Source organism: Chelonoidis abingdonii, chromosome 7, assembly GCF_003597395.2.
Source record: "Chelonoidis abingdonii isolate Lonesome George chromosome 7, CheloAbing_2.0, whole genome shotgun sequence".
Taxonomy (NCBI): domain Eukaryota; kingdom Metazoa; phylum Chordata; order Testudines; family Testudinidae; genus Chelonoidis; species Chelonoidis abingdonii.
Window position 1 is genome coordinate 72903938 of NC_133775.1, and position 12415 is coordinate 72916352.

The 12415-nt window shown below is 43.3% G+C and overlaps 1 protein-coding gene across 2 annotated transcripts in view; it reads right to left on the minus strand.

Moving 5' to 3' along the window:
- Positions 1-12415, minus strand: part of LOC116820233 (protocadherin gamma-A4-like) — a 393116-nt gene that overhangs the window by 355780 nt on the left and 24921 nt on the right. The gene's annotated exons all lie outside the window — the stretch shown is intronic.

Genomic DNA, 12415 nt, shown 5'->3' on the forward strand with positions numbered 1-12415 from the left:
TTAGAGGTTTTCTATACAAGGTAGAGAATTTTAAATCGGTATGAAAAAGATCATCAAAAGTATAAGAACTTCCAAAACATTTCAAGATTAGATTTTTTTCACAATCTTGCTAAGAGCGTATTTTCTTGTTTTTTGGTGTTATTTGATTGTTTCTCACTGATATATAGAACACATCTATGTAAATCTAGAAATTTTGTCAGATAATCTATAAAACACATTTTCAGTTTACTTCGAAGATGAACTTATTTAAAAAGGTGAAATATAGTTTTTAATTTTCTGTTAAAAACATCAGTTAATAATGCTAAACAAAATATCTTCTAAATGTATATATCATAACTGTGCATATATTCTTCTGAAATACACATTATGCCTATCAATGGCTATTAGCCAAGATGGCCAGGAATGCAACCCCATGCTCTGGGTGTCCCTAAACTTCTGACTGCCAGATCATTCAACGATTGCCCCATTCTGTTCATTCCCTCTGAAGCATCTGGCACTAGCCACTGTCAGAGGATCAGGGTCGATGAGAGGGGGGGGGAAACCGGTGCAAATTACTGGGGCCCCGTTGGTCCAGAAGGGGGCCCAGGGTCCAGCTTTCCTGGTTTCATCGGCTCTGTTTAGCCTGTCTGCCATTCCTGAGGGGCGTGAAAAATTTTTTTCACTGGGGCCCGAACCCACTCTTGGAGATCCTGGAGAGGATGCTGGGTTAGATGGATGATTGGTCCGATCCAATATGGCCATTCTTATGTTCTTATCCATTATACTAATCAACTACTTACTCTATGTAATATTTCTTCCTAATAAATTTGGCAAAGTATCATGCATTGATAAATTCAGCATGAAAAATTTTAAGTAACCATTATGAAGATCATGATAACTATTAGCAAAATTTGGGCGACCCAGCTCTGAGCCAGCAGATCCCTCAGAGAGCAGTGATGATAGGGGCAGGGCCCAGGAGCCCAGGCCAGAGTGGATCAGTCCAGGCCACTGTGGAGAGCCGAGGACTCTTCACTTGCCATGAGCAGAGCACCACAAGCCCTCCCCCCAGTGCCACCCATGCTCTTAACTATCTAGCTAAACTGACTTAATAACACTACCTACTCAAGCAGCATATAGTCAAGGTCGATGCAGTTAGGTTGATGCAGTGTCAGTGTAGACCAGGGACTGGAAACCTTTGGCACGTGGCCTGCAGCCCCCATTGGCCTGGAGCAGCGAACCGCGGCCAGTGGGAGCCGCGATCGGCTGAACCTGTGGACGCAGCAGGTAAACAAACCGGCCTAGCCCACTAGGATGCTTACCTTGGTGGGCCATGTGCCAAAGGTTGCTGATCTCATGTGTAGACACTGGGTTAATTACAATGACTGTTACTGGCTTCCAGGAGATGTCCCCCATTGCCCCATAGTAACTGCTCTGGTCATGGTTGTGAACTCCACTACCCAGGGATCACGTGGACAGGACGCCTCCCCTCCCCATTAAAGCTCTGTGAATTTTTGAAATTGCTTTTCCTGGATGCCCAGCTTGGCAAGCACACCTAGCAACTTTCCATTGTTGTGTGCAACTGCCCATCTGACCGTGTTGGCTCCATGCTGCAAATGCGCTCCTGTCTGGAGTACACAGGAGGAATTGGCTCTCCTGTGTTTGTGGGGAGAAGAGGCTGTGCAGGCACAGCTCCAAACCACCCATAGAAATGTTGACATCTATGAGCAGATTCTTGGGACATGAAGGAGAAGGATTACAAGAGGGACCAGCAGCAGTGCCATGTTAAAGCCAAGAAGCTACAGAAGGCATACCACAAGGAAAGGGAGGCCAACAAATGATCTGGTGTAGAGCCACAGACCTGCCACTTTTACAAAGAGCTGCATGCCGTCTTCGGTGGAGACCCCCCCTCCCAAGAACCCTGTAGATACTTTGGAGAAGCATGAGTCACAGGCCCCTGCCAAGAACAGTGAGGAGGAGGAGAAGGTGGATGAGAAAGAGGAGGAGTATGGGGGACAAGTGAGCAGGATATTCAGCTATGCAGGAAGCCAGGTCATGTTTTCAGCTTCAGCCCAGCCAGTCTTGACAGCTGAGCGCGGGTGAGCCTGATGCAGGGGAAGGAACCTTTGGTAAGTATGCTGTTTGCTTTGAAAATACAGGGATGGAACCCTCAAAGTAGCAGGACACATATGTTGATCTACTCTTTTTCACGTGTGCTAGAAGAGGTAATGAAACAATTAAGAGATGTAGTAAAGTTCCTATCTGCTTTTCATTCCCTTCTAGAGTTAGAGGGGGCCATGTGGAACAGTTTGCTTATGTGCACTGGGATGTCCCATGAAGCCTCCACAGAGATGTCCATGAAACTTTCATGGAGGTAGCCAGCAATCCTCTGCTAAAGGCTTCAGGAGAGGGCTGCCTTATTTCTTCCGCTGTTGTAAGACAGTTTGCCATGCCAATCAACAATTACTTCAGCAGGCACCATTGCAATACACAGGCTAGCAGTATACAGGCCTGGATGCCAATAGGCCACCAGCAGCTGCTGTGCTCTCTCTGTCTCTGTTACCTTCAGGAGTGAAATATCAGCTAAAATCACCACTGCCATGGGCGGCCAGTATCATAGGCTGGGGGAGGCTGAGCCTACCCAAACAGCCAGATGTGGCCCCACCCACACTCTGCCCCAGTTCCCCTCCTACTTCCTGCTCTGTGGTCAGTTCTTCTTCTGTGCCATGGCCCCAGCTGGGGCTGGCACTTGGGCCATGCTGCCTGGCCACCCAGTGCTCCGGGACTTTCAGTGCTGTCCAGGGAGGCTGAGAAGTGCTGTCCCAAGCAGTCCAGGACCTTGGGTGCTAACCTGAGCAGGAGCCAGTGGCCATAGGGGTGTGTGAGGGCTCTAGGCTCCAGAAGGGGGTGCAGAAGGGGGGGGTCTTGGGCAGAAGGAGTGGGGCACTAGCCTCCTCGAGCCAGTGGTTCACCTGCTGCCCATGATCACTGCCCATGGAAAATGGTGCTATTATTCAGTTACATTACCCTACACACATATAGTCATGCCTGTGAGATATCCCCCTCTCTTTTCCACAACACTTCCCCCTGGAGTGCCACACTCACCATGGATGGTGCTGTGACTGGTGCCATGCTGCAGCAATCCCAAGGAGAAGTGAGAATTTAGTGCTTAAAATGTATGATGTTCAAGGAGAGTGAGTTCAGTATCATAAGTTTCAATTTCTGTCTCAAATACCCTGACAATGGTACCTCCATGTGTTGTATCTGCAGCTGCTGGTATTGTGGCATTGAGGGTCTCCCTTTCCACAGCAGCAGAAGGCCAGAGCCAGATAAGGAGGAGAAAGAAAAGGACTTGGGATGACATGTTTCAGGAGATGCTCCAAGGCTGTGCTGCATCAGAGAATATGATCGGGGCCTGGAGGATGACTCTTGCCGACAGCATGGTGAAAGGAAGGGGAGAGATAGCTCAGTGGTTTGAGCATTGGCTTGCTAAAGCCAGTGCTGTGAGCTCAATCCTTGAGGGGGCCACTTAGGGATCTGCGAAAAAAATCAGTACTTGGTCCTGCTACTGAAGGCAGGGTCTGGACTCAATGATCTTTCAAGGTCCCTTCCAGTTCTATGAGATAGGCATATCTCCATTTCTTTTATTTAAAGAAAGAGTGGAGAGGAAAAAAGCCCAGGATTCCAAACAGGAAAAGGAGAGGGGGATGCACCTGGACACAATGGGGTTTCTCAGGCAGCAAACAGAGATGCTGTGGACACTGGTAGACCTGCAGCTCCAAGAATCCCGTGCCTGCCTCCCTATGCAGCCCATAGACAACTCAATGTTGGGCCCTTCTTACATCCCCCTTCAACATTCCACATGACGTCAGGGGCTGCTGCACTACCCCTACCACTCCTCCTCAGGAGACATTAAAGAAAATCACAGCTGCAAATACACTGACCTGTGAAAAACATGGTTGGTGTATGTGTACTTGAAAAGGAAATGACTGATCTTTTCCCTTTTAAGTTGAGGTCCCTTAATTTATTAAGTTTTATAATGTTTTAAATGTTTTTTTTATTTGCCTGGTTCATGTCACAGAATAAAATTCTATTTTTTGGAACATCATTTGTCTTTATTAGTTAACAACATATGCAGGCTGGTGATGAGCACGTCTGACACCCCAACATTTCCTGTTAGTTCATTTTGTCAATAACCATAACACGTTTATCAGACAATATTAATAAGTTCATTGATAATGTTATATTCTTATGCATACAATACTCACTTCAGAATTCATACTGAGCTGCAAAAGAGCAAGCTTGGATAGAGTGCACTACAGCAATACACACTACTGTGACTCACTATTTAAATGATCTTTCAAAGCCTCCCTGAGCTACATAGCTCCGCACTGAGCTCTTATAGCCCTTATATTTGGTTGTTCAAATTCAGCAGACAGCTGCTCCACCTCCACTCTCCACTGCAGTGGAAACTTTCTCTCCTTTTCTTCACAGATATTATGGTAGGACACAGCAGGAAGCCATAACCATTGGAATATTTTTTCCAGTGAGGTCCACTATCATAAGTAGACAACACCAGCAACCCTTCAAATGACCATAGACACATTTAACTGTCATACTGCATCCACTAAGCCTGTAGTTGAAATGCTTCTTGATGCTGTCAAGGTGGCTGGTATATGGCTTCATGACCTTTGGAGCAAGGAGTAGGTAGGGTCTTTCAGGATCATTACTGACATTTTAACATTCCCAATGGTAATCCTGTGGTCAGGAAAGAAAGTCCCTGCTTACAGCTTTTTGAAAAGTCTTGTGTACTTGAAGATGTGTGTCATGCACCTTCCTTGATCAGCCCACGTTGATGTCAGTATATCATGTATGCTGGGTAATCCACCAGCGCTTGTCTTACCATAGAAAAGTATCCTTTTCTGTCAATGTACTGTGTGGCAAGATAAGCTGGTGCTAAAATAGAAATATGCATGCCATTTATCACTGCACCACAGTTTGGAAACCCCATTGCTGCAAAGCCATCTACTATGTCCTGTACATTGCCCAGAGTCACAGTCCTGCATGACAACTGCTGCTGCCATGGATTTCCTGATTCCAAATTCATTCCTGACTGATCAGTAGCGAACTGATGATCCAAGTTTCCACACTGCAATCACCACTTGCTTCTCAACTGTCAACATGGCTCTCATTTTGCTGTCCCTGTGCTACGGGGCTGGACAGATCCAGGAATGAGACCTTTTGCTTTCAAAAGTTCTGCAAGCCACTGTTCATCATCCCAAACCTGCATGACAATGTGATTCCACCAGTCAGTACTTGTTTCTCAGGTCCAGGACTGGTGCTCCACCATTTGCAGCTGTTCTGTGAATGCAACCAACAACCTTGAATTGTTTCTTTCTATGTCCCACAGCAAACTAGCCTCTAAGAAATTGTCATGTTTCCTGTGGGTCCTCTTGCAGCTCTGCAAATACTGAAGATCTGGCTCATGACAATAGTGCAGAGATATGCAGGCTCCATACTTCTGTCACAGATAGTAGACAGTACAAAGGGATGCATGTGTTTGTGAGGATTTTGAAAAGAGGCACAAAATATTTCAGAGGTGCTGATGTAATTATGGGATGGAGAACACTGCATTATGGGAAGTTGAACCCATGCTCCCAGTCAACCCTGTGCCACTCATTTCAGCTCCATGAGGCATTGTAAAAATTTCCCAAAACACCCTGCACTGGATGGTGACACATTGCACTGTGGGATAGCTACCCAGGATGCAGTGGACTTTGCATCCATACAAGTGCTCCTGGTGATGACACGCACCACCGACACAAGGAGCATACTTTGCACATGTAATAACTGCAGCAACTGTATGCAGACATAACTTAGGTTGACATTACTTGTAGTGTAGATATGATCTTTGTGGATTTGACCTTCCTTAAGAATGTAATTCTGGCATTATTTTTGTCTAAAATTAGTTACATCATATTCAGACACCAGTTCCCTGTCCAATGTTCTGTCATTCACTAAACTGTAATAATTGTCAACTGACTTCTCAAGTGAAATGCGACATTTTCCGTGATGGCATGTGACTTGACCATTCTGCCCAGTATCATGATCATGCACACTAAAAGGGGCTATAACTGTCCCTGTGGAGCTGACAAGGTATTTCATTGCAACTTCTGGTGTGTTATTAGTAACATCAGTAATTTGTAACAGAATTCTGCACCGACTGAACTAGCCTCCACCGGCTTGTGCTTCGACTTTCATTTAATAGAATTTGGTATTGTCCTTTAGTTTTAATCTCTCATGTTACAGAATTAATAATTAATATTTGGGAAGCTTTCTGAGGTATTTTAATAAGTGAGTATATTACCTCTGAATGCAAATTCTCATCAGGGTCTTTGGCATTACTGAAACTACTACTGTACCTTCTGGCAGGTGTCCCACCACTCTCATTTTTATAGAATCATAGAACTGGAAGCAACCTCAAGAGGTCATCTAGTCCAGTCCCTTGCACTCATGGCAGGACTAATTATCTAGACCATTGCTGAAAGGGGTTAGTCTAACCTGCTCTTAAAAATCTCCAATGATGGAGATTCCACAACTTCCCTAAGCAATTTTTTCCAGTGCTTCACCACCCTGACAGTTAGGTAGCCTTTCTTAATGTACAACTGTAAAAGGCGTGACTCACCACCACAGTGCCTCCTGCTGGCTGTCCTGGGAATTAGCTCTCATTTCACCAGAGCGCCCTCATCTAGTGTGTCTCGCCCGTCATCACTCCTGTCTCCACATCGAGGACCCACATCACACCCCGGACCACATCATCCTCTTCTGATCACAGGCCTCCGGCTCTGCTCCACTCGGTTCTTTCCCCCATTCCGGGGGACCAACAGTCCTTAGTCCAATCACTTGCCACAAGGGCAAACTGCAGTCCCGATTCTAGCTGCTCGTCTCAGTGGCAAACAGCAGTCCATTCATTGGCCACTACTCTCGGTGCCTGCTACTCTGCGTCCTGACGCAGGGACTCTATAGCTGGCAGCCATGTACTGCTCTTCCTCCAACTCTGATATCTCCTTCTCTGGGCTCCTTGCCCACAGGCCTAGCACCTGCTCTGCTCTTGTATGAGGGCCTCAGTCTGGCAGTCATCAGCCTGGAGCTTTCTCCTACTCTGTTGACCCTGCCCAGCACTGCTCTGTCCATGGTGCTCCTACCTTCTAAGCAGTCACTCCTCCTCCCTCACCCTTCAGGGAGTGACTGTCTCCTCCTCTGCTCAGCATCCCCTTCTTATATGGGTCAGCCTGACCATGCTTGGCTGTTCCAATAAAACTTCTCCTGATTGGTTGGCACTATAAGATTTTTCCTCATTGGCTGCCTCCTGCATAGCCTCCCCAGGGTGGTTTTAACCCCTTATCTACCAGTGAGAGCCAGCAGACCAATCACACCAACCTAAGCCTCCTTGCTGCAATTTAAGCCCATTGCTTCTTGTCCTATCCTCAGAGGTTAAGAAAAACAACTTTTCTTCCTCTTCATTGTAACAACCTTTTACATAAGATTGTACAATCAGAAGATTGTAGATTTGACTCCTGCCTGGCTCGGGTGTTCTTTTATGGGGGAGATTTAGGCTGAATATTAGGAAAAAACTTTTTCTCTAGGAGGATGGTGAAGCACTGGAATGCGTTCCCTAGGGAGGCGGTGGAATCTCCTTCTGTCAAGGTTCCCTCCCCACTCTGAACTCTGGGGTACAGATGTGGGGACCTGCATGAAAGACCTCCTAAGCTTATTCCTACCAGCTTAGGTTAAAAACTTCCCCAAGGCACAAATTCTTCCTTGTCCTTGGACGGTATCACTGCCACCACCAAGTGAATTAGACAAAAATTCAGAAAAAGGACCACTTGGAGTTCCTGTGTCCCCAAAATACCCCCCAAGCCCCTTCACCCTCTTTCCTGGGGAGGCTTGAGAATAATATACCAACCAAATAGTTAAACAAGGTGAGCACAAACCAGACCCTTGGGTTTTTAGGACACTAAAAACCAATCAGGTTCTTAAAAGCAGAACTTTATTATAAAAAAAAGTAAAAGAAGCACCTCTGTGAAATCAGAATGGAAGGTAATTTTACAGGGTAATAAGATTTAAAACACAGGGGATTCCCCTCTAGGCAAAACTTCAAAGTTATAAAAAACAGGAATAAACCTCCCTCTTAGCATAGGGAAAATTCACAAGCTAAAACAAAAGATAAGCAAATGCATTTCCTTGCTATTACTTATAATTTTTGTAATCTTGGATGCTTATTTCAGGCAGGGTTTTAGGAGATGTTTTTTTCCTGCCCTGATCCCTTTCTGTCCTGGAGAGAACAACAATGAGAGTGCAAACAAAACCTCCCTCCACAGATTTGAAAGTATCTTCTTCCTTTATTGGTCCTTTTGGTCAGGTGCCAACCAGGTTATTTGAGCTTCTTAATCCCTTACAGGTAAAGGAGGGATTTTATGCTATCCTTAGCTGTAAGTTTATGACACTTTCCTTACAGGTTTTTAACATCAGGGTTGATGAAGCTCTGGCTGGGATGATTTAGTTGGGGATTGGTCCTGCTTTGAGTAGGGGGTTGGACTAGATGACCTTCTGAGGTCCTTTCCAACCCTGATGTTCTATGATTCTCTGATTCATACTTGAAAAATGGTATCATGTACCCTCTCAGTCCTCTCTTTTCCAGACTAAGCAAACCCAATTTTTTCAATCTTCCCTCATAGGTCATGTTTTCTAGATCTTTAACCATTTTTGTCACTCTTTTCTGGACTCTCTCCAATTTGTTCACATCCTTCCTGAAATGTGGCACCCAGAACTGGACACAATACTCCAGTTGAGGCCTAATCAGAGCAGAGGAGAGCAGAAGAATTACTTCTCATATCTTGCTTATAACACTCCTGCTAATAGATCCCAAAATGATGTTTGGTTTTTTTGCAACAGCACTACACTGTTGACTCATATTTAGCTTCTGGTCCACTATGACCCCCAGATCCCTTTCCGCAGTACTCCTTTCTAGGCAGTCATTTCCCATTTTGTATGTGTGCAACTGATTATTCCTTCCTAAATGGAGTACTTTGCATTTGTCCTTATTGAATTTCATCCCATTTATTTCAAACCATTTCTCCAGTTTGTCCAGGTCATTTTGAATTTTAATCCTATCCTTCAAAGCCCTTGCAACCCTTCCCAACTTGGTATTGGCTGGAAACTTTATAAGTGTACTCTCTATGCCATTATCTAAATCATCGATGAAGATATTGAACAGAGCCAGACACAGAACTGATCCCTACAGGACCCCACTCATTATGGCCTTCCAGCATGACAGTGAACCACTGATAACTGCTCTCTAGGAATGGTTTTCCAACCAATTTTGCACCCACCTTATGGTAACTCCATCTAGGTTTCATTTCCCTAGTTTGTTTATGAGACGGTCATGCAAGACAGTATCAAAAACTTTACTAAAGTCAACATATACCATGTCTCCTGCTTCCCCCCATCCACAAGGCTTGTTACCCTGTCAAAGAAAGCTATCAGGTTGATTTGACGTGATTTGTTTTTGACAAATCCATGCTGATTGTTACTTATCACCTTATTATCTTCTAGATGTTTGCAAATTGATTGCTTAATTATTTGCTCCATTATCTTTCTGGGTACAGAAGTTAAGCTGACTGGTCTGTAATTTCCTGGGTTGTCCTTATTTCCCTCTTTATAGATGGCACTATATTTGCCCTTTTCCAGTCTTCTGGAATCTCTCCCATCTTCCATGACTTCTCAAAGATAATTGCTAATGGCTCAGATATCTCCTCAGTCAGCTCCTTGAGTATTCTAGGATGTATTTCATCAAGCCCTGGTAACCTGAAGACATTAAATTTGTCCAAGTAATTTTTAACTTGTTCTTTCCCTATTTTAGCCTCTTCTGATCCTACCTCATTTTCACTGGTATTCACTATATTATACATCCAATCACCACCAACCTTCTTAGTGAAAACCAAAACAAAGAAGTCATTAAGCATCTCTGCCTTTTTATATTTAGGTTGACTAAAAGTTGACTCTTTGTCTTTTGACACGGATTTATCTGTGTAAATCCTGTGACCAGATCCCCACGGTCGGTGGCTGTGAGGGCTAAATAATAAACAATCTGATCCTTCTGGTTCAGAGCTTTCTCCAACACGAATTCTGCATATCAAGTCTCAGACAGTCTGCACATCCAGAATGAAGCGTTTATTGTCACTGAGATCAAAGCTCTAGAGAAAGCTTAATTCCCACATAAGGATCCTACACATCATCTAGAGGGAACAGCACTCCGGGTGCTATCATCTCACTTATTTTTAACATAGTTTTTCTTTATTTGGGGAACCTGGAAGCATTATCATTTATATCTAGAATTTCCTCTTCCGCTCTGTAAAACTGCATTGGAGTTTCAGCAAAAATTAACACATTCATCAGACATTTAGTGGCTGTGGCTCATAAGATGTAAGTAAAGAACTTTTCTTATTTATATTTCAGAGGGTAATATAAAGGTAATTTTGCAACTCTCTGTATAGTGCCCAAAAGAGAAAACGACATTAAAGTATAGTACCAGGAACATATAAATATATAATCTCTAGTGAATAATTAATTCCTGAGTTTGCAGATCTTTTCCAGTGGAAAGTGTCACTTGGAGTCATTAGGAATTTTGTTAGAGTGAAGACTTCAGGATTTGGCCTTATTTATTTATATTTATCCAAAAGAACTTGTCTAAACTCTAGGCATTTACAGACATCTTTTAAAAGCTCATACAAGAGAGTTCCTGTGGTTCAATAACCAAAAAATAGACCCTTCCAGCTCACCACACTAACACTCTCGCCCTTCGTCTCATTCAGGTGTCCATTCAACCTACCTTTCTAGGGGAAGCCTAATAACATAGACAGGTCATGCAACTTCTTATAAATCCAGGCTCTGTCAAACTAAGAAGAAGAATAAGGTTCAGAATACAGAACCCTTCAAAATGCCTTCAGATTTGTCCCTCTTGTTTTAATTTGTTATATAAACTATTCTGTTAAACTTTAGCTGAAGTGACTCCACTTATCCCTATCGTCACAGCAGCACACCAGGGGAAATAACCACACTCAAAGTAACTCATAGCTTTTATAGGCCAAAACCAATACTTTAAACTTCATCTAGAAATCACCTCTATGCTCATTACTCTATGCCAGTGCAGAGTAATGAGCACACTGCACTGTTCCTTACCAGAAGTGTCAGGAAATATATGTATATCCGCATTTTGCACTCAATGAAGTGTCCCAGTGGTCCTCAAAGGTAGCCCCATGGACACAGTGCATTGAAATAAAGAAATGTGGAGCTGATAAAAGTATATCTAACTCTGGTGAGATCGTCAAATGAAAAAAAAGAACTCTTCAAACTTCTTGCCACATGCAAACAAGCAATCCCTCCCCCCGACCCGTCCATTGTTGATACCTGTACGTACAGCAATACTGAGCATGCAACACGATCCCAAGGGTGAATTTGACTTATATATAACGGGAACACTCCCCCAGTCAAGGCAGTTGATATAACCCCCCACAGTTCTTCCTGTTCTTAAAAATCAACACTAGAGTCTTCCTTATCAGTGAGAGTGGATAATTATTTCTACTCGTGATTTGTCACAATTCTTATATTCATTAAGGTTTTTCTTCAAAATGTTTAGTTCAGCCCTGGATTTTATTTTTAATCCTTCTGCAGTCACTTTCAATTTTAAATCTCTTTTCTATATGGCTACAATCTCATTATTAACGTATTTATTATTTATTATTTTTGTTGTTGTTCCGGGATAAGTGTGTCCATAAAACGATTTTACCTTCATAGCTATGCTGTTATAAATTATAACGTTATAATTAACAATCAACAATTATATATACTTATATAATACTATATTACAATTATATCTGCATAGCTATGCACGTAATTTTCCGATTGTAGAGCAAGCCTTTACACAGTCATATCAAATAAATCTTAAAATATATGAAGAGCGAAACTGGTTTCATTTTTCACTAATTTTCCTTCGTGTGTGCCACCACCACTCCAGATGACTCCGCGCGTGTCTCTGAAATACCTAATTATACAACGCTTCCACATCTGGATATGAACGTTTAGATGAGAAATCTCACTAACCGCCTTTGATTTATATGCATCTGCACTAGCTTCTCACTATGCAATCAGCACGCTTATAAAAAAACCCTTTTCTACAGACAATATTTCCAGGGTGAAGAACTGTAGTTAGAACCGGTCGCTAACTTTTAACTAACATCTTCCGGTTAATAGGAGCACTTTATAGTTTATTTTAACTTTGTGCTTGTATCGCTAAATCCGCTCCTGGTTGAAAAAATGTTTTTCAAAAGAGCACACAAAATACCAAAGCAAAACTCGAGCTCAGACTTTCCATTCTCAA